Genomic DNA, 27,639 nt, shown 5'->3' with positions numbered 1-27,639 from the left:
CAGATATTCACTATCCACTTTATATTTCACAACTTTATAAAGTTCACATTCAAGATCCCTCATGAATTGGTCCCTTATCTACATTACAATTTTGAAACTACCTAGCAGCTACACCTGTCTTCCTTCTTCTTAAGTGAAGGTCCTCATGTTTTATCATCCCTCAAAAATAGTAAGCATATAATCTGAATCACTTGGAAAATTGATTAAAAAAAAAAAAATTAGGCCCCACATTTAGAGGGTTTTTTTTGTTTTTGTTTTTTGTTTTTTGGGGTTTTGTTTTGTTTTGTTTTGTTTTTTAAAGACAAGGTTTCTCTGTGTAACAGTCCTGTCTGTCCTGGAACTCACTTTATAAACCAGGCTAGCCTCGAACCCAAAGAGATTCACCTATCTCTGCCTCCTAAGTGCTGGGATTAAAGGCATGCGCCACCACCATCCGGCTCATTTAGAGTTTTTTACTTAGGTCTGGGATGTGGTTCAAAAATTTGTAATTTGCCAAGCACGATGGACCACATTTATAATTAAAACACTCCAGAGGCAGGGGTAGCAGGAGTTAGTTCCTCAATAGTGATTAGGTTTAACCAATCAGCATGTGCTGTGTCCCTGGAAATTTATAATTCAGAGATAGGCAGGTACACTTTGACTCTTTAGAAGATGGGGAGGGGAGCTTTAGGAGGCTGAAGAGATGGCTCAGTAGTTAAGAGCACTTCTTACAGAGGTTCCCAGTTCAATTCCCAGCACCAGACCCAATTAGTGGCTAGACTGCAAATATTCATCATCTCTACATACTCACTCTCTCTCCCCTCCTCCCCTCCTCTCTCACACACATCCATTAGTGAACAAAACAAGTCATCTTCCCAATAGCTCCATCAGCCAGTTTACTACACCAACATAGGGACAAAGGTAACATAAGCATGATGATATAAATTTCAACATGATTTATAAAAAATTTAAATTTTGTACTAATAGAATTTCAGATTTGGTACTAGAAAAATGCACTAGCACCTGAATACTCTCTATAACCAATCTGTAAACTAGTTTTCTCAAATCTATTTCAATCTCCTTCTAGGTACTACATAGTTGGGAAAATAAAATTAGATTATCTACATTCTCTTATAAGTATGATTTAGGTTTTGCCAAGTAGATACTCTCAAACTAGATCCCAACTTCAAACTAGATTAGATAAAGGGTAAGATTGAATGCAGAACATCCTTTTGTGGGAACAAACTGCAGCAGAGACAGCACAATCCTAGATCCAGCTGTCATAGCAACAGCTTCCAGCAAAAACTGCCATCCTTGGGAGCTCAGTTCTTTAATGCAATCTGAAGAGCTGGTTCAAATAAATTCAACCTGGACACTTTTCTTCAGACTTCTTTCTTCAGAGCTGACAATTAAACTCGGGGCCTTGAGTATGCCAGGCACATGCTCTATCACTGAGCTGCATCCCTAGCCATCACAAGGAGGTTTTAGCCCTCCTCTCATAACCTGTAATGAATCCATGTTGCTTAAAGTTGCTAAAATTGATACTGTTACTGCCTCTACTAATTTGTAAGGACTCTGATAAACAGCCCCACATTAAAAATAACATTCAATACATATTATAATATTCCCATAATACCTAGCCCATATCTTTGCATCAACTCTTTAGTATAATGTCCTCCCTCGTAATCAGCCAACCTACATGAAAGGAAAGCACTCACAGAGGAAAAAGAAGAAAAGAGACTTGGAAAAAGTGAGAGTACTGAAGAAATGACAAGTGTCACTGTGCAGAGGAGAGACAGGAAGTAAGGTTAGCTCGGGTATAAAGAACAACCGGGCACTCTGCCGGGCCGGTAGTGACACACGCCTTTAATCCCAGAACTGGGGAGGTAGAGCCAGGCAGATCTCTGTGAGTTCGAGGCCAGCCTGGTCTACAGAGCAAGATCCAGGACAGGCACCAAAACTACACAGAGAAACCCTGTCTCAAAAAAACAAAAACAAAAACAAAAAAAAGAACCACCTTCATAAAGGCAATAAGGCACCCCATGCCACTGAGGATTACATCTACAAATTCACTTTTAGAGTTTGGAATGATTCCACAGCATATACTAGTTTTTGCTTAATAAATTAATGTTGAATCCAAATGATCTTTATAACTAATTGTTAATATTTACTAAATCTTCAAAATTACACAAAAAATACCATACTATGAGCTATGGGGAAGATTCTTACAACAAAGATGACAGTTTTTCATTTTTTTTGAGGGATAGACTGTGGGGGTGTTGGTTGTTTTTGTTTTTTTGAAACAGAGACTCAAGTAGCCCTAGCTGGCCTGGAACTCACTATGTAGTTAAAGATGACTCTGAACTCCTGATTCTCCTGCCTCCACGTCCAAAGTACTGGGATTAGAAGTGTGCACTACCGCCTCATTCTTGAAGGCTAAGAATGATACATGAAATGATCAGACATAACATAATTTATTTTGTGTGCACATGTATGTATGTGGGCACACAGGTGCCACAGCATACACATGGAAGTTGAAGGACAAGTCATGGGAGCTGGTTCTCTCATGTGGATCCTGGGGATAAACTCAGTTGTGGGGGTTGGCAGCAAGTACCCATTGAGCCATCTCTCCAGCCCAAACCTTTTTAAAAAGTACAAACTCATATAAAGAACTGTAAAGAAAAGAAAAAAAACACAGCACCAATGACAATGCAGTATCTAAACCTTAATGTTATTTAGAAAACACTCATTCAAAAAAATTCACTGAGCTGGGCATGGTGGCATAAGCCTTTAATCCTAGAACTTGGGAAACAGAGGCAGGTGGGATCTCTATGAGTTCAAGGCCAACAAAGGATTTTCTTTGAGACTTTTGTCTCAAAGAAAAAGGAGGAGGGAGGAGAGAAAGAAAAAAATAAGTATGTATTAAACATCTATGATTACATTAAAAACTGTTCTATAAAATGATAGCGATATAACTGAGTTGGTAGAAGGCCTGCCTAGCATGCATGAGGCCCTGGTTTTCATCTCCAGAATCATAAAACCTGAGCATAGTGTTACTTACCTGTAATCTCAGCATTTGAAGTTAAAGGCAGGAAGATCCTTGGCTACTTACACAGTGAGTTCAAGGATGGCCCAGGCTATATGAAACTATTGTCTCAAAAAAAATTATTTTTTCTAGGTGCTAAGGATACTTCAGGGTAGCAAGCAGAAAAGGTCCTGGATTTCACAAGGCTTGAATCCTAACTGAAGAATTAAGAAGAAAGGTTTCAAGCACATAGCTAATAAATTAGGCACTGTTGTTTAAGATCATTCCAGCTGCTTCTTTAACTGGAATGATGGCCAAGCATCTGTTGAGCATTTGTTATGTGTCAAAATCTGCTAAGGGTTATATAATATAATTACTACGTCATGTAATCCTAATGCAAACCTATAAGCAGGTATGGTCAGTACAATTTTAAGGGTAAAGAAACCGAAACTACTGAATTTAGCACTCCCATAACACTTAGCAGGAAATGGCAGCATCACAGCCTTACAGGTTAGGTAAGGGGGAGAAGATTAACTGCTATACAATACAGAGAGGATAAAATTTAAATCAGACATCTTTGCTAAAGTATGAGACAATGAAATAAATTGGGCAGGAGCCCTTTTTGATTTCTTGTTTTGTTGTGTTTTCTTATCTTTCTTCTTAAAAAAATGAGGAGTTAAGATCCCAGATCTAAACAGCATGTTCAGCTTATGGTTTCTATGGTTTCAAAAAGAATATGAAAATATTTTCAGGTGTCTAGTCCAACTGTTAGCGAAAAGATATTCTGAAAGCTATGGAGCTCTTACCCACCGACTGGGACCATGTGTGTCCATGGCTTCATTAAGGGGCACATTAGCATTACATTAATTGGTAGAAACAGCTGTAGCACAAACCTCCAGCAGATAAAAGGCCAACGGCACAGAGAACAAAGGGAGAGCAGGAAAGCAATGATTGGCTGACCTGGCACCGGCTGGGTCAGTCAAGGCATTTGGTCCCTTTGCATTGCTAAATTCTCATGAATGTGGCTATCCAGGCAGCAGCCCAAAGCCTTTCTCATTTCCATCTCAATCTCAAGCAAGAATTACAATGAGACCAAGAGCTACTAAAGCAGAGAACAGATTCTGAATATTAAAGCACATACTAGGCAGGAACAAAAGGAAGAATAAGAGGTTCTCCATTTGGACCTAACAACATTTAACAGCCAAAGTCTACCATACTTCTGCCATACACGCCCTGGACCATATAGTACCAAATCAGTTGTTTCTCACTTCTTCCTTGATCACTATGCACTTATCAGGCATCACAGGAATATAACCAATAAAGAATATCCCAGTCTCAGAGAACTATACCTAACAGAACCATCAAACTCTAGAGGGCTTCTTGTTATCCAAGGATAACCAGTACCCAAAAAAATCACTTAAAAGTTAACCAGAATTTCTAGTATACCTCCCTCCCCGACCCCAAAAAAAAAGAAAGAAGGAAAGAAAAAGAAGAAGAAAGATAGAAAGAAAAAAAGAAAAGTAAATTGATTGGAAGAAAGGGGTTTTAATAATCTGTCAAAATAAATCAAAATCAATTTTTCATCACCATTACTAAAATTTAAGTTATAATTGCCACTAACAAAAAAAATCTTAAAGAACATCTGTCATTTCACATTTAATTTCCAAAATATGTAGATAAGATCAATTTTGTAAAAATATTTAAGAGCTTCACCATTTTCTCCCAGGTTCCTCTTAATCCTTTGTTACTTAAATAGATGATGTCTTCTGAATCTCCTGTTGTCTTATTGCCCACATTAACCTTCCTTCAAGTTGTATTTAAATTTTTAGCTTAAACATACTAACCGTACACAATCTCTTCAACTTTAAAGTGGTCTAACCTTATCTAATTCTCACCTGTCAAGGGTTTCTGTGTGTGGCTCAAGCCATCTTCCAGAATTACTATATTTCAGCTTCACAAAATTCTTCAATTTCCATTTTAGAATCTGCCATATTATTAGATGATATATTATATATTATTATATATTATATATATTAATATACTTCTAATATATTGCCATTAAAAAAGCACATACTAACAAAAGGAGTGAGAGCAGACCTAATGATGAGCAGAAAGGAATGCATGGATGCTGATTTTTTTTTAAACAATTGAATTATTCTATATATCTAACAATAATGCTAACACAGGCCTCCAACTTTTGGGCTCAAGCAATCCTCCTGTCTCTTTCAAGTATCTGGGACTATTAAGTGCATATATGCCATAACACCCAGGAAAGGAAGACTATTTAAAATTGTATTTTATTTACTTATTTTGTGTATATGTATGTGTGTGTGTCTTCAGGCTTGACAGGAAGCATCTCTAAGTACTGAGTCATTTGGCTAACCCAGGAGACTTTTTAAAAGAAGGAACTCAACAAGAATGGCAAAGGTTGAGAGGTCCAGCAATCTAAGAACAAAAAGAACATTCTACAGCTATTAGCATCTCAGAAAGAGAGACATCCAGGAATCTCAATCCTCTTGATGAAAGAACACACCAATAACAATGACGTAGCACTACTTCCAAACAAAGAACATGAATGTGAATCTCACCAAGTTTCTGGGGATGTGACTCAGTGCTACAGCTCTTGTCTAAATGTATGTGTGAGGTCCTGGTTAGAGAAGGAGAAGAGGGTGGAAGAGGAAAGAGGGAAAGGAGTAGAGGGCAGAGTTGGGCTTCTAAACCCAGCTATGCATTGGTAAGAAATACAAACGGGGTGCCAGAGCGATGGCTCAACAGTTAAGAGCACTGGCTACTCTTCCAGAGCACCCAGCTTTAATTCCCAGGCCCCACACAGAAGCTCATAATCATCTGTAACTCCAGTGCCAGGAGACCTGATGCCTTCTTCTGACCTCCTCTGGTACTAGACACACAGGTGGTATACAGACATACATACAAGCAAACTACATACATAAAATTAAATTAAAATAATTTTTAAAAATAAATAAATATATAGGACCAAGGAAGTTGTTTTAACAATAGGATACAAAATCTGCAGTGAATAACCTACAGAATAATGTGGTTTCTTCAACAAATAAACTGAAAGGGTGGTGAAAGAGGTTGAGGGTTATAATGATGTGAATGAAAAATGTCCCCCATTTGAGTGCTTGGTCCCCACTTGGTGGTGTTTGGTGACTCTTAAGAGGTGTGGCCTTCTTGGAGGAGGTGTGTCACTGAAGCAGGCTTTGAGAGTTCAAAGACTCTTGTGACTTCTAGTTTGCTCATTTGCTTCAAGCTTGCAGTTCTAAAAAGAGTTCTCAGCTTCTTGCTCCTGCTTGCATGCCTGGGGCCTCCAATGCACCATCGTGGACTCTAAACCTCTGGAACCATAAGCCCAAATAAACTTTCTTCTATAATTTGCCTTGTTAATAGTGTTTCATCACAGCAACAGAAAAGGAACTAACACAAAGGGAAACTTAGAAATTATGACACATCAAGAAGATAAAAACATCATGCAAACATTATCTGGATTTTTTTTTAGGGGGGGAGGGAGGTCGAGACAGGGTCTCACTATGTAAAACAGGCTGGCCTCTGCCTCTCCAGTGCTGGGATTAATGGCATCTATTACCACACCCATCTCGTTCTCTAGATTTTTATTCAAACTATTTAAATTTTTAGTAGTAACAAGATATAGTTTGGAAAATAGAGTTCTGGGTTTTTTTTTTTTATAGTGCTGCTAAAACAGGATTTAGGAATTTGTTTTGGTTTGGTTGGTTTTTTTGTGGTGCTGGGGACTGAACTTGGCATTCTACTTATGCCAGGGCCCCAGCCCCAGATCTTTTCCTTTTGTTTTGTTTTGTTTTGTATGTACATTGGTGTTTGGCCTGCATGTGTATCTGTATGAGGGAGTTGGATCCACTGAAACTTGAATTACAGACAGTTGTGCTAGGGTGCTAGGAATTGAACCCTGGTCCTCTGCAAGAGCAGTCAATGCTCTCACCGGCTGAGCCATCTGTTACTTTTAACAGAAGAAAGTTAATAACATTAAGCCAGGTGTGGTAGTACCTGGCTATAATCCCAGCATTCTGGAAGCTAAGGCAGGAGGATCTAGATTGTAAAGTTGTAAAGCCAAATGGAAACACAGATACCTTGGCAAAAAAAAAAAGGGGGGGGGGAGTAAAGTACTTTAAAGAAACAAACACCCCAATACTAATATAAAAGAACTTCCAATTTTGAAGTCCTGCCTTGGGATAAAAGGCCTGGCCCTCAGAATAGAACCGCAAATGCAGCTGTAAGGTTCATATCTAGCGTGTGTGCAACCAAACCAAACCAAACAAACTGCCACCTAGAAGGTCATCACGCCGACAACTACAAAGGCCTCAATATGTTAACTCCTCAACTTGGTGGCCTTGAAGTATTTTTACTCCCAGATGTCATCAGGAAGTCTTCAACTTTTACTCATGTCAGAGGTATTTGTACCAAACAGTTATCTATTTAGCAACCTCTATCATCTTTTAGACAAATATTAAATATTTTTTTAAAGCAGTGTGAACACAGATTAAGAAGTAAGAAAGAACTCCCAAGCGCGGGAGAAGCTCCAAAGGAGAAATACACAAGAATTCTTTGGTGTTTGTTGAACTGGAGAAAAATTACACCCATGTTCTTACTCAAGAAGTCACATGGGCTCCAGTGTGTGCCGCTTCCACTTTCATTTACTCAGTCACAACATGGTATTAAACACCGACTCTACGCCAGGCTCCAGTACAACAACGGTTAACAGAAAAGGAATCCTACTTTCATTTTCAGGAAATGTCAAGTGCCTGCTGTAACTCAGCACTTGAGAGGTAAAGACAGAAGGATCAAGGAGTTCACGGTCACCTTTGGCTACACAGGCAGTTCAAGGCAGCCTAAGCTACACAAGACCCTGTCTCGAAAAAACAAACATATAAACAACAACAACAACAAAAAAAAAAAAAAAAAAAAAAAAAAAAAAAAAAAAAGCCCTACTTCATTCTCTTTTAAATAGTCATGTTTTAAAGAGACTGAGTCCCAGGCACCAGGCGGTGGTGGCGCACACCTTTAATCTCAGAACTCGGGAGGCAGAGGCAGGCGGATCTCTGTGAGTTCGAGGCCAGCCTGGTCTACAGAGTGAGTTCCAGGAAAGGCGCAAAGCTACACAGAGAAACCCTGTCTCGAGGAAAAAAAAAATAGACTGAATCCCTGGAGCTTAGGTTCCAGCAGGGCAGACAGCCATTAATCAAATAAAACCACAGAATAGCATATGAGTATGTTCTGTGAAAACAAATGATATGAATCCTAAAAATGTCTAATGGTAAAATACTAATGTTTATAACTTATTTTAAAATGCTTCAAAATAACATAGATATGAATAGTTTGGGAGATGGACAGGCATGCAGTAGGCAAATACAGTGAAATATCATAGAATTTAAGTAATAGGTTAGATATATAGGAGCTGTATGTAACAGTTTCCTCTAAGATTGAAACATTCCATCCTGCAAGAAGCTCCTTAAACCAGAAGGTAAACTACTCAAAATAGCTTCAGGAAGTCCCTGAAACTAACCAGATTCATTAGGTCCCTCCCTGCCAGAGGAAGCAATAAAAGCTGAGAGACCCCTCAGACAAAAGGAAGCTGAGCAGCAAAAGGAATCTGAGCTGTAAAGAAGACTCTGAGATCAGACCAGCTGCCTGGAAGAAGCGGAAACCAGCCAAGCTGAGGGAAGAGGTTCAGACCAGAGTCTCTTGGAAATGACACTCTCCAACCTGTTGAGCTGCCTGCAGACTGTGCAGTGTGTTCCAGGTTCCCAGCTTTGTGAGCTGTCACCCATGCTGGGTGGGCCTTGGTGATGCTGGGGTCTTTGAGTCATGTCTGCTCCTGTAAGTCCACCCTCTCCACACTGCTGTAAGTAATTATAAGGGTTTTCCCAACACAACAGCATCTTGGCAGTCAGGAGCCAAAGAATACCACAGTCACACCACAAGAAACAAACCTCACACGAGATTTATTGGAGAGAAACCCAGAATGGCTGCTGCCTCTGACTGGGAACAGGGACAACTGAGGGCTGGATGGAGGGAAAGGCTTTTATAGGGTTTTTGGAACATATACAGTGAGCTTAATAGGAAAGTACTGAACAATAGGAGGCTCTGGGTCAAGCCAGCGGCAGGGTATTTTTCCTTTGGCCTAGGTCTTAGGTTTGGGGTCAAGGCAGGGGGAGAGTGTTCTTTCCTTGGCCCAGGTGCTTGGGGTGAAGTCGGGGGCAGGGTGTTCTTTCCTTGGCCCTTTACCCTACAGGAACACCAATAAAATTCACTGGATAATCAAGTTGGACTTTAGTGGTATCTGTACTTTGTTCTCTGTGGAATCCCTATCTAAGGTGAGGAAACATGTTGTGTCTCCCCAGGAAAAGTTTTGTGTCACACAACAGGAGCTCGTGAACATATGTATACATGAATATACACATATGTACGCCTTTACAAGTCCATGTGTGTGAGTAAAATCTCTACACTGCTGAAGAAACCTCGACTTTCAAAAGTATATCATTATGGATTTTTCCACTGTGTCTACCTGGCTTTTTATTTACTTTTATGTTAACACCGAACAGGTAACATCTTCAGTTATTCAAGCAAAGTCTATTCTGAAGAGCTGAGAGTACAGCCGAGTGGTAGAGCAAGCACTTGAAGCCCTGGGCCCAATTACCTGAACTAAAGAAAATTACTGGTCACAAGACAAACCCCTCAGATTCTGGGCTAATCTAATTCCAGGGAGACATTAAATGAAAAAAATATAGAGAACAAAATAGTGATTCTCCAAGTGACAGGAAGAATCAAGAATTTGTCCAATTATACCAAATACCTCAACACCTACGCCCCAATCTGAATTTTTTTTTCCAGTTTGTTTTGTTTTCTCTTTTTTTTTTAAACACAGGATCTCTCTGTGTAGCCCTAGTTGGTCTGGAACTTGTATACCAAGCTGTCCTTAAATTCACCGATACCCACTTGTCTTTGCTTCCCAAATGCTCAAAAAAAGAAGCAAATAAATTTAACAAATAAATAAAATAAATATTCATAAAACGAAAACAAAGGGGACTTAGGTAAAGACACTAAAATTGGAAGAGTAATTAGCTGACAATATTTTAGCTTATTGGATCCTGGTTAACAACTCCAATGGGGGAGGGGAGAGCTTGGAGATTAAGGAGAATTCTAAGAAATGCCCACAGACTATGAGACAAAGGAACTTAGCCGAGTGTGATAGCCCATGCCAATAATCCCGGCACTTGAGAGATAAAGCAAGAAGATTGTGGATACATGAAACCCTGTCTCAAAATAAAGTAAAATATAAGTATAAAATCATTTAATATTTTTATGGAAAAATAAAAGCTCCAACCACAAACTCCCAAATAAGAGCCAATACCAGCCAAGCCCTCTGTAGCTTACAAACTGCACATACTCATGGTGCTTGCCTGTCCTCGAGCTCTGTAAAGCTGTAAACCAGCTACAGTACAATGAAAAAGGCAAGCGCTCAAAAGCCAGACTGATCTGGCTTCAAAGTTTAGCTAGGCCATATGTAGCTACAGGCAACTCAATCAACCTGCCTGTTTTCTCTTCTATAAAATAAGGATGAACAGCACCTGTCCTAACTAATCCAGAGAACTGTAAAGGAACACGGTGTATCACACAAAAGGCATTTCATCATCTGGGTCCTCTCTCACTGCCCTCGCCATTCCCCATCTACGGCTCTATCTTCCACACATATTAAACTACCCAGGACTCACCAAAAAAGCTTTTTAGTTTTCTGACCCTCCTAACTCTTTTCTCTCTTTCTCCCCTTTCCACAATTTCTGTACTACTAACCTCTGCTCACAGTGCAGACCTCATCTACAGTGTCACTCCTTTAACACAGGTTGACAAGCCTCCCCATTTCAAGTGGAGCAGATTCCCTTCCCATGTCACATAGCACCTGCACATATCTTAATGTGTCGTTTTTTGTCTCAATAGAAGGTAACTGTCTATACACTGGTCTGTTTTCCCCTAGACAATGCCTAATACAGAATGTGATTAGCAAATGAGTGAACTTCAAATAGCAATAAATCACTCCTTTTTATGTAACAGGTACTTAAGACATTTACAGCAGATAATAATATATTATATTTGCGACCAGGTTTGCATATTAGAATCATCTATAAACATTTAAAATAGAGTTAACTAAGGTATATTAACACAATCACTAGGTAGAGGCATAAGGATCAGAAATTCAAAGCCATCTCTGCTACCCAGCTAGAATCCACCATGGGCCACATTAGACCCCATCTTTAAAACACACACACACACACACACACACACACACACACACACACACGCACGCACACATGCACACACACACCAAGAGAGTTAGAGTAAAAACTTAAGACAGACCGATGTGTTTTTATTAATCTTGAGAAGTAATTCAAACATAATCAAAATTAAAAACCTTTACCTACACATAAATTCTAAGTACATTACCCTAATATCTTACAGATCAAAATCTTGCAATTGATTTGCACAAACATTAATTTAACTTTCATAACAACTATGTAAGCTAAGAGTTTCTTCTCTTTCCTAAATGAAGACCTAGAGATTTAAATAAGTATCTAAGTTGCCTTTTGTGTAACTTCAGATCTGGTGCTCTCCTCCTTTTTCTATCCAATTCCTTCCTATGAAGCGACAGATGTTGTGGTAACACACAAAGAACTACGGAGACAAAGGTGTAAATCAGGAAGACACAGCCTCAGCTCTGTGGGAACAGGGCGGGAAAAAGGAAATCTGAGCCTGAAGATCCAGTCTGTACAGACAGAAGACGGTGGAAGCACACAGACACTGGCATCATCGTTTATCATAACAAAAGACTGAAAAGGCAGATTCTATACAGAGAACAAACATTCTTGTCACCCCCCCTTCTTGGAACTTACTCAGCCTGAAAGGGAAAGGGAAACTTGACAGAGCTGTAGCAGAACGGGAAGAATGAAAACAGCTCCATAAATAAGAATGGTTTCCCAAGGCTATATGCAAATTACTTAACCCTGACTCCATGAACAAGAGCCAAGACATAATGCACTTTTATAACTTCAGACTCGGATCAATTTTAGACAATTAATCAATACCACACAAAATCATATTAATGAGGGGCTGGAGAGACTGCTCAGGTTAAGAGAACTTAACCTGGGTTCGGTTCCGAGCACCCCCACAGGAGCTCACAGCAGGCTGCACTCGACTTCTAGGCAATCGGAATCCCTCTTCTGGCCTTTTTCAGGCACCAGGCACACCTGGGGTGCACAGGCAGGCAAAACACTTATAAATGTAAAATAAAAATAATTTCTTCTGGTTTTTCGAGACAGGGTTTCTCTACATAGTTTTGGTCCTTGTCCTGGATCTCGCTCTGTAGACCAGGCTGGCCCTGAACTCACAGAGATCTGCCTGGCTCTGCCTCCCGAGTACTGGGATTAAAGGTGTTTGCCCACCACCACCACCACCCTAAAAATAAATATTGTTAAAACAAAGAAAAAACTATTTAAAAACACTGATTTGCCTTTTAAAAATAATAAATCATAGTAATGAGGAATTAAAGAACCTCTAGTTCTTCCTAGACTTATTACTTCAAGATCCTTGACTAGGAATAATCTGGTTGGTTGGCTGTGACAGGGTCTCTTGTCACCAGGCTGACCTCAAACTCATTATGTAGCCAAAGATGACCCTGAACTTCTGATCCTCTCCCACTCTGAAGTGCTGAAATTACAGGCATACAGCATCATACCTGGCTCTGTATGGCACTGGGGATCAAACCCAGGTTTTCACATGTGCTAGGCAAGCACTCTACCAACTGAGTACATGCCAGCCCACAAAGCATAACCTAGAGGATCATAAAACATGCATGGCATCAAAAACAGAAACATGAAAAATTATTTTTAAAAAAAAGAGGGGTTCTAAGAAAGAAGAGAAAGTTATTTCTGACAAAAGGCTTAAGACAAGGGCAGTGCATAACATTAATAAATATATGAGACGGGAGAAGAAATGCTATATTCAAGCTGCTAACAAATTTTTTTTCTATTTCATAAAATGTATGCTATCATAAAATTTTCAGCAATTTTTTTTCTCTAGCTCAAACTGTGTTCTTTGGTTAGTATTTTCTTAAGGGTAAGAAATTGAAACCAGGAAGCAACCTAAAAGGATGTTCCTAGTGTCCCAGAGTCTAGATGGATAGAGTTCAAAAGTCAATACCATGGTGGCAAAAGTAAGGTACTATACCTAGCATTTCAAAATGTGCTTCACATCAATATTCAGGCATTTGCTGATGATGTGCTTTTTAAGCACACCAACATTTCCATGATCCTCAGCCTCCTAACTCAGAAAATGGAAATACAGGGCTACTGTGAAAACTGAAGAAAATGACACCCAGGAAAATCCTTTTCCCACATGAATGATTAACTGTGAATGATGTAAATCTGTCTTTATCAATCTTCCTAATGCACAAAAAAAGGCAGGCTAAATGAAGAAATTTTTATTTTAACTCTAACAGCAGCAATATACTTGTAAAATATTCCTATACCCCCATGCATAAAACTTCAAGCAGCCTGGAAACTGAAAATAGCCCATGGCTGCTGGGGTCAGGTGGATGTGGACTGGAATTGAGGCTTGTCATTTACATGCAGCAAACCTTTGAACGAGTTTGTTCCTTTACCACTACAAGCCCTCTGCTTCTTTATCTCTGAGATACCAGCAATATTAATCATACATGGTTATTCTGAGGGCTGGGGAAAAAAAAAAACCCACTTTCCCACTTGCTATAATTTAAAAATACTGGCCACCACTCCCAGCTTCAAAATGATTTCTGAAGTATGTTTATTAAAATGACACTTGCTTAATAACCTATCTGTAAATTGAGGGGGGGCACAAGGCAGCTTTCACTGACCTTTACCATCAAATCCCTCTATTTATCCATTCATTTCAATATTTCCCTAAGGGCTTGGGTTATACCCTATATATAGCTGAATATCTACCCCAGGAAATGATAGAGTTGAACCCAATTACTGTTTATAAGGTAAAGGATGAATACATGAAGCCACCCTTCCCAGAGGGGTGTTAGGAAAGGGGAAAACTGGGTATCCTGTGTTAGGCTAAGAAGACAGTGACGAGAACACTGGGCTGACGAGATAACTCAGTAAAGTGCTTTCCACACAAGCATGAGGACTTGACCTGGGATTCCCGCACCTATGTAACACACTGGGAGCAGTGGGATACCTATAATCCCAGCACGGGGGAGTCAGTCAAAAGGATGCCCAGGGTTTGCTGGCCAGCCAGTCTAACTGAATTCTTAAGCTTCAAGTCAGTGAGAGACCCACGTCTCAAAGAATACAGTAGAGGGGCAATTGAGGAAGACGCTCAGCAGACTTGTGGCTCCACAATGCACACACATACCGACAAACATACAAGACACTAATACATACATACACACACACACAAAAAGAAAGTGAAACACAACACTTCTAGAGCTTCATAAGGAAGAGAAATTGTTGTGTGGAATCAAGTAAGCCTTTATACAGTTTTAAACACACTAGACAAAGGCAAAAACCACTTGAGACAGTTCAAGTTCAGACTCAAAAGTTCGAGAGCTCATGTTAGACTTGCAAAACCAAGTTGCAAATTCTCAAGAAAGAATCCTGGCTTAGGATATTTCAAAAGCTTTCAGGTCGTGGCTAAAACAATATTCTAAGTGGGAAAAAAAACCCTGTAGGTTTTTCCTGTTGTAGAAAGGCGGCAAAGTCAGGCATATGCCTGTAAACTCAGCACTCAAGAAGGTGAGACAGGAAGGCTGGCACAAGTTTACAGCCAGTCTGGGCTACATAGCCAGACCCGTTTCATGTAATACTAAACATTAAAAACAACAAAACACAGGGAGGGGAGGAAGGTAACTAGGGTGGCCAAAGCTAAAATGAATGCCCCAAAGTGTTAAGATTCTTCTGGATTTGCACACTGAAATGTGATTACTCTTCACTCAAACTATGCTTCAACAAAACCCCAATGTAGCAGCTGGCAGCAAATAGCAGGACTAAATCATATTATTCATCCAACAAATATCTGAGTGTCTGTGCTAGCTGTGGTTAGTCACTCTTCTAGGCACTGAGCTAAAGCAATGAACTTGAACAGAAAAAACTTCCAGCCCTCAAGAAGCTTTCATTCTAGTGGCAAGAGATAGATTGGAGGCAGGAGGTGTAAACAGAAGGAACTGTCAGGGTCTAAATACTATAAGGAAGAAAAAGAGAGAGGGAGGTGTCCTCCTTCCAATGGACACCATGCTGGTTTTACCAAAAAACAGATCTTTAAACTCTGTAGTGATTTCTCAACCTTACTAAGCATCAGGGTCATGTGGAGAGCCTAATAAAGCAGATATTTCTGGGCTCCAACCCTGATTTTTTTTATTTTGTAGGTCTGGGATGAGACTCACTAATATACTGACAAATTCTCAGATTATGCTGACACTGCTGGTCCAGGGACCATACTCTTGACAACTAACTGTTCCATCCAAAAGATGAGGTAACCTAGCTCATGAGCCTTACAGGACTTGTTTCTTTCATTCATTCACATAGTTACTCATTCAAACACTTATTCAAAGTACCAGGAATATTTCTAGACACTAAATCTAAATATATCCTGACCTCAAATAATTCACAGACAGAGACAGGCCTAGTAGACAGGCCTCTAAACCCAGCTACTCAGAAATTAGAAGCAGGATTCCAAGTTCAAGGACTGCCTAAGCTATACATGAAGTTCAAAGGCCAGTCTGAGCAACTTAGGTAGGTCCTGTCTTGGTCCTGTCTCAAAATAAAATGTAGAGCCAATGAGATGGATCAACAGGTTAAAAAAAAGTCACTGCTTTAATGAGTATGCCTGAAGTTTAGCCCCTGAAACCCACTGTGAAAAGAGAGACTAAATCAGTTCCTTAAAGTTGTCCTCTGACCTCCACAAAATAACAATAAATAAAATTTCAAAATATACAGGGCTGGGGCTATAGGGATGGCTCAGCAGTTAAGAGCACTGGCTGTTCTTCCAGAGGTCCTGAGTTCAATTCCCAGCAACCACATGGTGGCTGACAACCATCTGTAATAAGATCTGGTGCTCTCTTCTGGCCTGCAGACATACATGCAGACAGAACACTATGTACATAAAAAATAAATACATCTTTAAGAAAAAAATTATATATATATATATATATATATATATACATATATATATATATATATATATAGCTGACAAGACAGTTCATCAAGAAAGGGTGCATGCCTCCAAGCCTGATAAATTGAATTTGAATTTGATCCCCAGGAAGAAGAGAACCAATTCCCAAAAGTTGCCCTCTGATCTTCATACAAGCCATACCTTTGCATGCATGCACTCATAACACAATAAATAAATAAATAAATAAATAAATAAATAAATAAATAAATAAATATAAATAAATAGATTTAAAAAAAAAAAGATTCATTCAAAGGGTAGTGGTGGCCCACGCCTTTCATTCCAGCACTTGGGAGACAGAGGCAGGCAAACCCTTGGTGAGTTTGAGGCCAGTCTGGTCTGGTGTACAGATCGAGTTCCAGGACAGTCAGAGCTACACACAGAGAAACCCTGTCTTGAAAAAGAAAAAAGAAAAAAAAAAAAAAAAGATTCCCAAGCAGCTGAACCTAGTGGTCTCCCAGTTAGGAAGCTAAGAAGGGAGAATCACAAGTTCATTGCCTGAGCTACAGAATGAGTCTAAGGCCAGTCCTGTCTCAAAATTCTAAAATGTTCAGTGTGAGAGGGGTTGGGTAGGTAGCTGAGCAGTAGAACACTTGATCGCTAGTGCCACAGAAAGAGAGGGGGGAAGGGGGAGAAAGGACAGCAAAGAGAAAGGAGAAGCTAAAGCGAAAAGGTGCAGACTCCAATTGCAACTGATTACCAAGAGGCCTACAGAAGAGCAGCTTATTCCAAAAGAAGAAAAGGAGAGAAGAGGGACTATTTCTCAGAGATTCAACAAAGAACTCTTCCACAGGCAAGTAAGGGGTAGAAAGCAGCACTCCAGGCCAAGCAGCACACAGAAAAGAAATCAGAAAAGGGGCTGGGGGACACCATACAAAGAGTTTAAGGCTGCAAAAGCAGGTAATGGTCTGGACTCCAGGAGTTTCTTATTTCATCCTAAAAAGTCTGATCCTTCAGCTGTGAAAAGAGAGGAGGGGTGGGGAGTAGGAAGCACTGATCCGACCAGTTTTGTTTTACAAAGACCCCTCAAGGTGCACAGCTTCCTGCAAACCTCGGACAAGGCCTCAGAGCAGGCACTCAGAAAATATATATTGAACTGGATAAGCTTTGTATCAAGTGCACGCATAGATAAGGGGCCAGTCACTTTCCCTAAGGACTCGCTTTGGCCAGGACAAGACTTGTAAGACAGGTCCAGCAACCTCAATCACTGCACGACTGGAGTCCCCCAGAGGGCTTTCATTGTTTACATGTCTACCTCATCCACTAAACTTGGAGCTCTTGGTCTGGTGAGCAAAGACTGATGGTATTGATGCACTTGAAATCCACAGACCCTAGCAGGCAATTTGAAACATTGTAGCACTCCAGATCCTAGTAGTAATGTTGGATAAACAGATGAATAAATAAGCAAATTGATCAGGTCAAGCCATGAGTTCATGTGGTAGGTAAGAGTATGAATAAGCTTCAGGGAATGTTGCAGGGTCAGAGTTGCCAAAACTTTTTGAAAAGTAGCTTCTAGTTGAGGTGGGTTGTGTTCGAGTGTACCTGATTTAGGGTTTCCAAATAGAATGTGTTACAAGTACAGACGGAAGACATCTCTGTGGACCTCTAGGAGCCCCAACGGGAAGAAGTCTGTTCTACCGGGAAGGAGGCAGAATGGATGCCAGCAAAGGCTTCACAGTGGGGAGTATTCTTCAGTGGAATCTCGAAAGCTGAGGAGATGACTGCTAGCTAGCTTCTTATTTCTGAAAACTAATAGCAAACTCTAGGCACTTTAAGGCTGGAAGTGACCTGTTCAAGGTCACACAGGAGGAGGTGATGCCTAACGACGGATCTCTGTACTGCTGTTTTCCTCCTGGCAGGGTTGAGCGACCCTTAAACATAGGGACAAAAGTTCTTCGCAAGAACAATTCTTAAAAGCAGTAATTTGATTATTAACCTTTTCTAGAAATATTGTAAAGGGTAAGATAATTATCCAAGGGGTTTAACATAAGGAAACTAGATTACAATTTTTTTTTTAAAGTCACCCAATAATTGTCGAGTATCCTTCCAAAACACTCACAGTATTGTTTACCGTTAAAAGATCCCAAGACAGTGATGGTTGGGGTAATTCTGCTTTTTGAAATGGAATAATGGCGTGAAAAAAACTATGATTCTCATTCTCCTTTCCAAGTCTATGCGGAACTTCCCAAGTTACGGGGGACTCCTGGGGTGGGGGAAGGGCGGCACAAGTCATTTACTACCAGCCTTTATTTTTCAAGACCATGAACCCGAAAAGTGATTCCCAAGCCGGGACCGATCACGGAGACTAAGACGGCACTGCTTTACTAAACGTCTGCGTCGCGGGCCAGTTTTAGCGTCCCAGGACCCCGAAGTTCCGGAGGGAATCAGTCCGGCACCCGGACCTGTGGGCCCTCCCCGGCCAGTGCTCGCCCTCGGGGTCCCCCAGTGTCCCGACTGCGGGAACCCGCGGTCGCACTGGAGCTGGCACAGGGGGCCTTTGTTGGCCCGAAGGGAGCGGTCGGTCGGCCTCGCGGGGCGGAGCCCGCCTCTGCTCACCTGGCGCCCCTGCCCCCGCGTCTTCCCCAGCCCCGCGCCCTCGGCCGGACGCCGCGATGCGGGGAGCACCGGGCGGGGGGTGGGGGGGCGGCTCTCACCTTCTGCGCTCGCTCCGCTCCTCCTCCTCCTCCTCCTCCTCCTGGCGGCGGCCGAGCCCGGAGAGAGCGCGGGAGTGTGCGCGGGCGGCCGCCCCGCGTTCTCCTCACACCGCTCCCGCCGGGTTCCCCCAGGCCCGGGGTCCGGAGGGCGGGCCGCTGCGGGACCGCGGGGAGCAGGAGGCGCGCCGGGACTGCGAGGGGGCGGGGTGCGCTCGCTGAGGGGAGCGTTCTCGGAGGAGACTGTGGCGAGCGCGGGCTCTGAGGGGGGCAGGCGCGACTGCGAAGGGCCGGTGATCGCGGAGGGGACCCCGTGCAGCCTGAGGGTGAAGTGGGACGGGAGGGTGTGGGCGAGCGGTGAGGGGCGCCCACCGTGCGGCCGTACCTTCGGCCCCAGCCGCAGCCTAGCTATTGTATGCAGCCCGGCTGGCTGCCGCCGCGCCCTGCAGCCCCGCCCAGGCCCCGCCTCCTTCGGCTCAGCCCCGCCCCCTCCGTCCGGCCTCCGCTCCCCGCAGGTGGGAGGGGGCGGGAGCGCCGTACAGACCCACGTGAACCGGGCCAACAGGGCCGGGGGGGAGAGGCCCAGCGCTGGGATGACGTCATCAGCGCTTGACGCCAAAGGCCGAGGATCACCTGGCTGCCATGTGACGTCATTGGGGCCGGGTTTCGGCCAGGAGCCCGGACGGTCTCCCGCTTTGAGACCGGCGTTTTTCCTTGAAATTTTGGGGTGCTGTATAAGATGGTTAGGGTGTAGTCAGGGTGGAACGCGGGTAGCCCCTTGGTTACAAAGCACCACCGCATCTCCGAGCTCTCCAAGAGCTGAATGTGTGAAAACTGTCGGATCTCGGGTTAGCTCCGAGCCAGACATCTACTTTTCTGTCTGTCTTGGGGTTGGAAGTCTAAGCAGGGCAAGGGTGGGAGAAGAAATAGCGGAGATGTTTGAGCTATATTGAATTCACATGGGGAAAAAATAGGCTCTTTTTCCCCGCTTTTCTCCCATCACTGAGGCTACTTTTGACGCAAACCTTTCTCCGGAGCTCGAATTCTGTATTTCTCAATACTTGTAAAACAGCATTCTTTACTTGCATACCCCTGCTGTACCTCAGATTCGGTACGTCCAAAACCAAGACCGTATTACTCTTGAGCTGAAACTCAGAGCCTTATTTCACACCCCAGATGTTCAAGTTAAGACTTTAAATTCCTAACCTATAATTTCTTCATAATAAATAATACCTGGCTATCCTAACTTGGCCTCCCTAAGCTTCAGCTTTACAATAATAATAATAGCAGTAATAGTAATAATAATAGCTGCATTTTATCACGCATTATCCTTGAAAATAATGGGTATTTCTGGTATCCTTTTCCGTTCCTGTTCCCAGCAAATGAAGCACCATCCAGCAGCCCTCTAAGCCAGATCCTCATTCTCAGCATTCATTTCAAATTGTGCTTCCGGCTTATAAACTGCAAAAAAGTTGTCAAGCCCTTGCCCTTCTTATGCACCACCGTCACCTAGGCAACAGAAGCAACCTTTAGTCTCTCAACATTTAACCCATTACGCTCTCTGGTTTCCAGAGCAGCTTTATAAAGCTTCAAAACCAATGCTCTCCTTCCCCTGTTTAAACAGTCTGAGAGACTTTATTGCTTCTAGGATAAAGTCCAAACTTCAACACAGCACATACAGACTGGCTGCTATTACCCTCTCTAGCTTCATCTTGCATTCCACCTTTGCTCCGGCCACATCAGAACACTAACATTTTTTTCAACTTTCTTCTTCCTATCAAGGAGTTCTTCCTTATCTGACTGAATGACATATTCATTCTACAAAGTGAAACTCCAATATCACATCCATTTAGGAACTTGACGAATATTTCTAAGGTTCCCTGAACTTAACAATATCAAAAGCCTTCCACACATATCTATTTTCTTCTTCCTCCCCGCAGTGCTTGGAGCAGTGCTTGTTACATAGCATCAGTTGACCTGTTAAAAATATATTTAGTGGCCTGGGGTGGCAGAGACATTTAATCCTAGCATTCAAAAGGCAGGGGCAGGCAAATCTCTGAGATCCAGAGACCCTATATCAAAAAAAAAATGTATTTAATAACTGCTTACTGTGTGCTACTTCTGAGCACTTCATTAACACTATCTCCTCAAACAAACTTCTAGCAGCCCTTTGAGGTTTCATACTGTTCCCCTTGCCCTTTGATGGAGAAACTGAAGCATATGCACAGAGCATAATTTATCCTGGGATCACAACCCAGGAAATTTATCCTACACTATCTCTGCACTGTCGCAAACAGGAGCTCTTCCAAACTGTTAACACTCTGTCCGCTGGGAACAGTACGTCATTCCCTCCATGACAAAGTGCTTTGCAGATGTGAGTAAATAAGGATTTTGAGATAGGAAATGCTCTGCTTCTGAAAGCAGATTTCAAAATATACGAGAAAACAAGTCTCCCTTTGGATCCTCCAGAAAGGAACTCAGCCCTCCCTGCACCTCGGTTTCAACCCACACACATCCATTTTGCACTTCTGAACTACATCGCTGTGAAATAGCGAGTGTGTATTGTTTTAGGCCACTTCACAAGGACTAATTTGTTCCCCAGTCAGAAGAAATTAATCTCCCATCAAGAGTAGGGCTCATCTATGTTAGTAAAGTGGAAGAGGTGGTTGCTAGAGGTAGACACACACCCTAATGCGTCTACCCCAATTGTTAGATACCCCTTGCTGTGTGGTCCCTAAAACCCTGCTGAAGCAAATAGTCAAGACATCTCTAGCACCCTATTGCACTGTGTTTCGTTGTTTGTTTTTGAGACAGGGTCTTGGTATACAGCTCAGAGCCCCAAAGTCAAGATCCTCCTGCCTCAGCACACTGAGTTCTGGGACTACAGGCATGGCACTTCACACGCAGCTCTTCATTCAGGACTTAACTTTTAACATAGTCTGCTCTCCCAGCAGCCAAAAAAAGGGGGGGTTGTTGTTTTTCAGTCTTCCATGGAAATTTTCTGGACTTCACATTATGTCCTGAATTAATGGGTGAGTGAATGACCTGAACCTGAAATTTCTTCAAGACTCTCAAGATTGCTAACAAAACATAACCAACTAGGTGATTTGTGACACTGTCCCTATATCACTCAAGGACTAGAGCACTCTTTCTCAGCAGGGCTGAGATTTCTCTATGGAAATCTGGTCCATACATAGGCAGAAGATTTTAGATATTGTAATGGTGTGTGGCCTGTGGAGCTCAGTACTGTGTGATTAAAACTCTATTATTTAATATTTAATTTATCTGAGTAGGAAAGCGTTTGTGCTGGCTAGTCTTATGTCAACTTGACATAACTGGAATCATTTGAGAGGAGGGAAAAAACAGTTGAGAAAATGCCTCCAGAAGATCTGGCTGTAAGTAGGGCATTTTCTTAATTAGTGATCCAGGCAGGCTGAGCAAGCCATGGGGCTCAAGTCCGTAAGCAGCACCCCTCCATGGCCTCTGTATCAGCTCCTGCTCCAGGTTCCTGCCCTGACTTCCTTCAGTGATGGACTATGATGTGGAAGTGTAAGCTACCTTTTCCTCCTCAACTTGCTTTTGGTCCTTGTATTTCATCACAGTAGTAGGAACCCTAACTAGGACAGCTTTAATTCTTTCTTCTTAAAAGGACAAATGAATAGAAGATTGAGAATTCCCGTGTTAGGCTAGGGCTATGACAGGACTTCTTTTTCCTTTTTATAACATTTACTTATTTATGGGGGGGGGGGGAGTCACATATGTCATATGCGTGTGTGGAAGCCAGAGGACAACTTTCAGGAGTCAGTTCTCTCCTTCTACCATGTGGCTTCCATACAACAATTCAGGTCATCAGGCTTGGTGGCAAGCAGGTTTCCCCACCATACCATCTTGTCAATACCTGTGACATGATTCAATTCTTCCTTCCACTTGTACTTCCAGTCTGGCATCAGGCAAAGAGCCTTAGCCCTTATGATGACAGTGTGCCAGGGGCTTTATCACTACTCAGCTATCAACAACGAGACCCTTATTGCCATCTGATCAGTGACTGTTAAGTTCCAGAATTGCATCCTAAGAGTAGAGTCATTTTGGCTATCAATTATCTAAGCTTGGGTTTCCAAAATACCAGAGCCTGCGATAAATACTTGGAAACAACGCTATTCACTTAGGAGGTGATCCCAGAAAACGGGAGTGCTGTGGGAAAGAGGGAAAGCCAATGGGGAGTGTATGGGAACCTTGGAGAAGCATGCAGAGGACTTCCTGGAAGAGACCACTTGAAAGAGGAACCTTATCTAAGGCAGGAATTCCTCATCACATGAGGGCTGGCCCCAGGCTGTTGATGCCCCTAGACTTAACAGCTTTGTTTGCAGGTCCATCCTACAATCTGCTATCAGAGAAGTCCCTGCAGGAGAGTGAGGCAGGTGTGTGGTGGACATCAGGTCAACGTCACAGTGAAGAGAGAGTGGGAACTGTCCAAGGCTGCAGCTGAAATCAGACATGGGCTCAGGGACTGCCATACAGGAAGTGTCTGCCGAAAACTGCTTAGGTTTCATTAATAGGTTCATCTTATAAACCAAGTTTTGTAGATAATGCCAAACTCATTTACACTCCTATCTGGAAGGTGTGTGAATTTTAATTACTCCACAACCTCAACAACTTGGGATTAGCAATCTTTACTATATTATTTACTATAGGCAGTACATAGTGTGATTGTGTGTTCTTGCTTTAATTTATTTATTTATGTATTTTTGATTGCTAAGGTAGCTGAACATCTGTGCATAAGTTTATGGCTGTTTGGTTATGCTTTTTTGTTTGTTTTGTTTTTTGTTGTTTTGTTTTTTGAGACAGGGTTTCTCTGTGTAGTTTTGGTGCCTGTCCTGGATCTTTCTCTATAGACCAGGCTAGCCTCGAACTCACAGAGATTCGCCTGGCTCTGCCTCCCGAGTGCTGAGATCAAAGGTGTGCGCCACTACTCCCTGGCCTGTATTTTTCTTTTTTCTTTCTTTCTTTTTTCTTTTTAAGATTTATTTATTATGTACATAGAGGAGGCTGCCAGATCTCATTACAGATGGTTGTGAGCCACCACATGGGTGCTGGGAATTGAAATTAGGACCTCTGGAAGAGCAGTCGGTGCTCTTAACCTCTGAGCCATCTCTCCAGCCCCTTGGGTATGCTTTTTGATGGTTGTTTGATTGGCTATTTGACTGATTGGATTTGAGGTAGGGTCTCACTTTGAGATCTGGCTGGCCAGGAATTTGCTCTCTATACAAGCTGGCTTTGAACGCAAAGATCCACCTGCCTCTGCCTCTCAAGTGCTGGGATCAAAGATGTGCACTACCGTACTTGACTATTTTTTGAAGCTGGGTTTCATGAAGCCCAGGCTGACCTCAGACTTACTATGTAGTTGAAGCTGACATTGAACTCCTGGTCTTCCTGCCTCCACCGTGCCCGGGTGGGGTATACTCCTTAGTAAAGTATCTATTTGAATCTTTGGTTCAAATTTTTTAAACTACCAGTATTGAGATAGAACTTGCATAAAACAAAGTACATGCATTTTAAATGTTTTGCCTTGTGAGTGACAAATGTTTATCTTCATAAACCCCCACAAAGCCCATCTGGCTCAGAAAGTTCCCTTATGCCTTTTTGCAGTCAATCTCCTAACCTCCCACCCCCCACCCCTGCAATGGAAGATCAGTTTACTGTTACTGTGAGTCAGTTGTGCCGGCTCTAAAATTTCATTTTGTAAAGATTTCTTTGCACCCGGTTCTTTCATAACATGTTTGCCATGTGGGGGCTTGAACACAGGGCCTTGTGCATTGCAGGCAAGCACTCTACCACGAACTACGTCACTAGCCTTTGTGTTTTTGAGATGACCCGTGCTCTGCCAGTTACGCTCCCCTTTGTACTGCTGAACAGTATTCCATTCTACATATTTATCACAATCTGTTCATCCACTTAGCTCTCAATAGACATCTCAAATATTTGGCTACAGTGAAGCTACCATGATTTTTCAAGTACATATGTCCTACAGTTTATTGGGTAAACCCCTAAAAGTAGTATAGGCATGTTGTAGGATAAGCACCTACTTAACTTTACAAGCCACACTGGTCTTCAAACTGGTAGAATTTAGTGCGCTTTTGATGGATTCCCGTCATTCTTTGAGGACTTCCTTGCTTTCGGGTGGGAGATGTCCCAGCCTCTGCTCTTCCTCTACTTCCTGTGACCCGCTGCTTAAACTGCCATTTCTTGAAAAGGCTCTGATGCTTTTCAGTGAAGAATGGTGTTTTCTTATCAAAGCCCAGGTGAGCTCATTATAAAGGATACAGCTGTTCCTGGGTCTTCTCTGTGGACCACCCAGGGTCCGGCCAGATGGCTAGGCTGATAAGGGCACTTGCCGCCAAGCCTGACAACCTGAGTTCGATTCTAGAACCCACATGGGGAAAGGAGAGAATCAACTCCCGAAAGCTGTTCCCTGACCTCCACATGTGTGCTGTGGGAAGTGTACCCACACTCACATGCACACCAAAATAAATAAATAACTAAAACTACAGTCACTCTGGTCTTTAAGAAGCATGCTTCTGTGGGTCCTGAGGCTGCAAGGGTTTCTGCAACAACCTGAGGGAGCTCGGAACCCTGTGAAGACAGTGCAGCGTATGGGACTCGTGAAAAGGAATCTACTGACGCCATCACCCAAGCCCTGACCCACAGAAACCATGAGGAACGTGTCTCAAGCTGCGTTTGTGGTGGTTTGTAACTAACAGAAGCTACACTGGAGAGCAGGGAGGGAAGAACTTCCTAATAGTGTCTTCCCTTTCTTCCTCCTTCCTCTTTCCATAAAGGCAGATGTGGGATCTGGAGCTGAAGCAGCCATCCTCAAACTATGAGGAAAAGGCCAAGAAAATCACAAAGATCTTCAACTGAATGTTGAGTCATCAACCCTAGATCAGCCGCCACCTGCCTCCAGCTGTCCTGTGAAGGGAAAGAGAGGCAGCAGGTTAGTTCGGTCTTGGCGTTTGTGAGCTGTGGTTTCTCAGGACCTTGTTACTTGTAGTCGGGTGCTGTTCTTCAGTGGTACAGTGTGTTCTGAGAGTTTCCAGTGTGGGCTTCACTTTGTTCGATTTTGACAGCTTCGTTCACTGCTACTCCCGGAACGTGGCCAGTACCCTGCTAGATCCACCATCATGGGACTGTTAATATTCACTCGAGGAGATGGAGTAAGAGGGTCACAAGAAACTCACAGGCCCCTTCCCTGGATTCCAATCACCACGCCCTCTGGCCCTGCTGCACTTATTCTTCTTAGACGTGCACTTATTCTCCCTTAAATGAGGGAGCAAACAGAGGGCTGGGACTTTTCCCGTGATGCCGCTGCCTGAGAGGCGCCAAGGCTTCAACTCATTTGTCCACCAGGCTGGACTTGTTTTGGTCATCCGTGTTTAGGATGGATGGTTGTTTCTTTTACTCCCCCCTCGGGAAAGCCACAAAACTGTGAAATGGTGTCACCACTGTGGAAAACTACAGGAATGTTTCCTTCAAAAATTAAAAATGAAGCCGGACAGTGGTGGCGCACACCTTTAATCCCAGCACTCAGGAGGCAGAGGCAGGTGGATTTCTGTGAGTTTGAGGCCAGCTTGGTCTATAGGGCTAGTTCCAGGACAGCCACAGCAACATAAAGAAACCCTGTCTCAAAAAAAAAAAAATTTTTTTTTTTAAATGAGGCTGGATTGGGGTTGGAGAGATGGCTCAGGGGTAAACAACACATACTGCTCTCGCAGAAGGTCTCAAGTCCAGAACATGCTCAGAGCAAGCTGCTTATCTACACTAAAGCCAAAACCTCATGCTCTGGATTCAGTAAAAGACTCTGCCTCAAAATATAATGTAGGGAACAATACTGAAGATACCCAGTGTCAACCCCCGGCTTCCATGCACATATGTGTGCATGCACACACATGTTCACATGTACCCTCATATATGTGAACACACACCCACAAAAAAAAACTTTTAAAAATAATGAACTGTGGTGGCCCTCTACTTTAAATTCCATTACTTAGGAGACTGGGGTAGTAGAATCAATGTGAGGGCAGCCTCGGTACATAGCATGTTCTAGGCCAATGTAGGCTGCAATATTAGACCCTGTCTTAAAACAAAATTTTTAAATAAGATTACCATATGACCTAGGCATTCTACTTCTAGGAGCTGCAAGCAGAGTCACAGAGAGGATGACATCTGTATGCCCGTGTTCCTAGCAGCTCTACTCACAGTAACCCAAAGATGTCTGTAGTGGTTTGAATGAGAATGGCCCCCATAGGCCCCTGTGTTTGAATGGTGGGCCCCAGTTAGTGGAACTGTTTGGGAAGGATTAGGAGGTGTGGCCTTGTTGGAGGAGGTGTGTCACTTTGAAACTTCAAAGCCCATGCCAGGTCCAGCCTCTCTCTCTCTGCCTCAAACTTGTGGATAAGATGTAAGCTCCAGCACCATGCCTGCTTGCCTGCTGCCTGCCATGCCCCACTATGGTGCTAGACTCGCCCTCTGAAACTATGAGCAACACCCCCTCCATCAAACGCTGTCTTTTATATGTCGCCTTGGTCATGGTGTCTCTTCACGGCAGTCAAACAGTAACTAAGACAGTATCCATCCAAAGTATCTGCCCAAGTATCCATCAAAGGATGACTGAAGAAGCAACACGCCCTATAACACACTCTAGAATATTTATTACTCAGCCTTACAAAGGAAGGG

General features: G+C 42.7%; 1 protein-coding gene across 4 annotated transcripts in view; it reads right to left on the bottom strand.

Moving 5' to 3' along the window:
- Pak1 (p21 (RAC1) activated kinase 1) overlaps positions 1–19,373 on the bottom strand; it is a 114,884-nt gene extending 95,511 nt beyond the window's left edge. The window contains exon 1 of one of the 4 annotated variants that reach the window (XM_076547533.1): positions 19,295–19,373. The gene's annotated coding sequence lies outside the window, so the exon portion shown is untranslated. Of the gene's footprint in view, positions 1–18,912 lie in introns of all 4 variants that reach the window. The other 3 variants (XM_042280206.2, XM_042280213.2, XM_076547524.1) reach the window with 3 other exon arrangements.
- Positions 19,374–27,639: the final 8,266 nt, after the last annotated feature.

Source organism: Peromyscus maniculatus, chromosome 1 (genome assembly GCF_049852395.1).
Source record: "Peromyscus maniculatus bairdii isolate BWxNUB_F1_BW_parent chromosome 1, HU_Pman_BW_mat_3.1, whole genome shotgun sequence".
NCBI classification, from domain to species: domain Eukaryota; kingdom Metazoa; phylum Chordata; class Mammalia; order Rodentia; family Cricetidae; genus Peromyscus; species Peromyscus maniculatus.
Note: the sequence above shows the minus strand (reverse complement) of the source record. Positions and strands in the feature narration are given on the sequence as shown.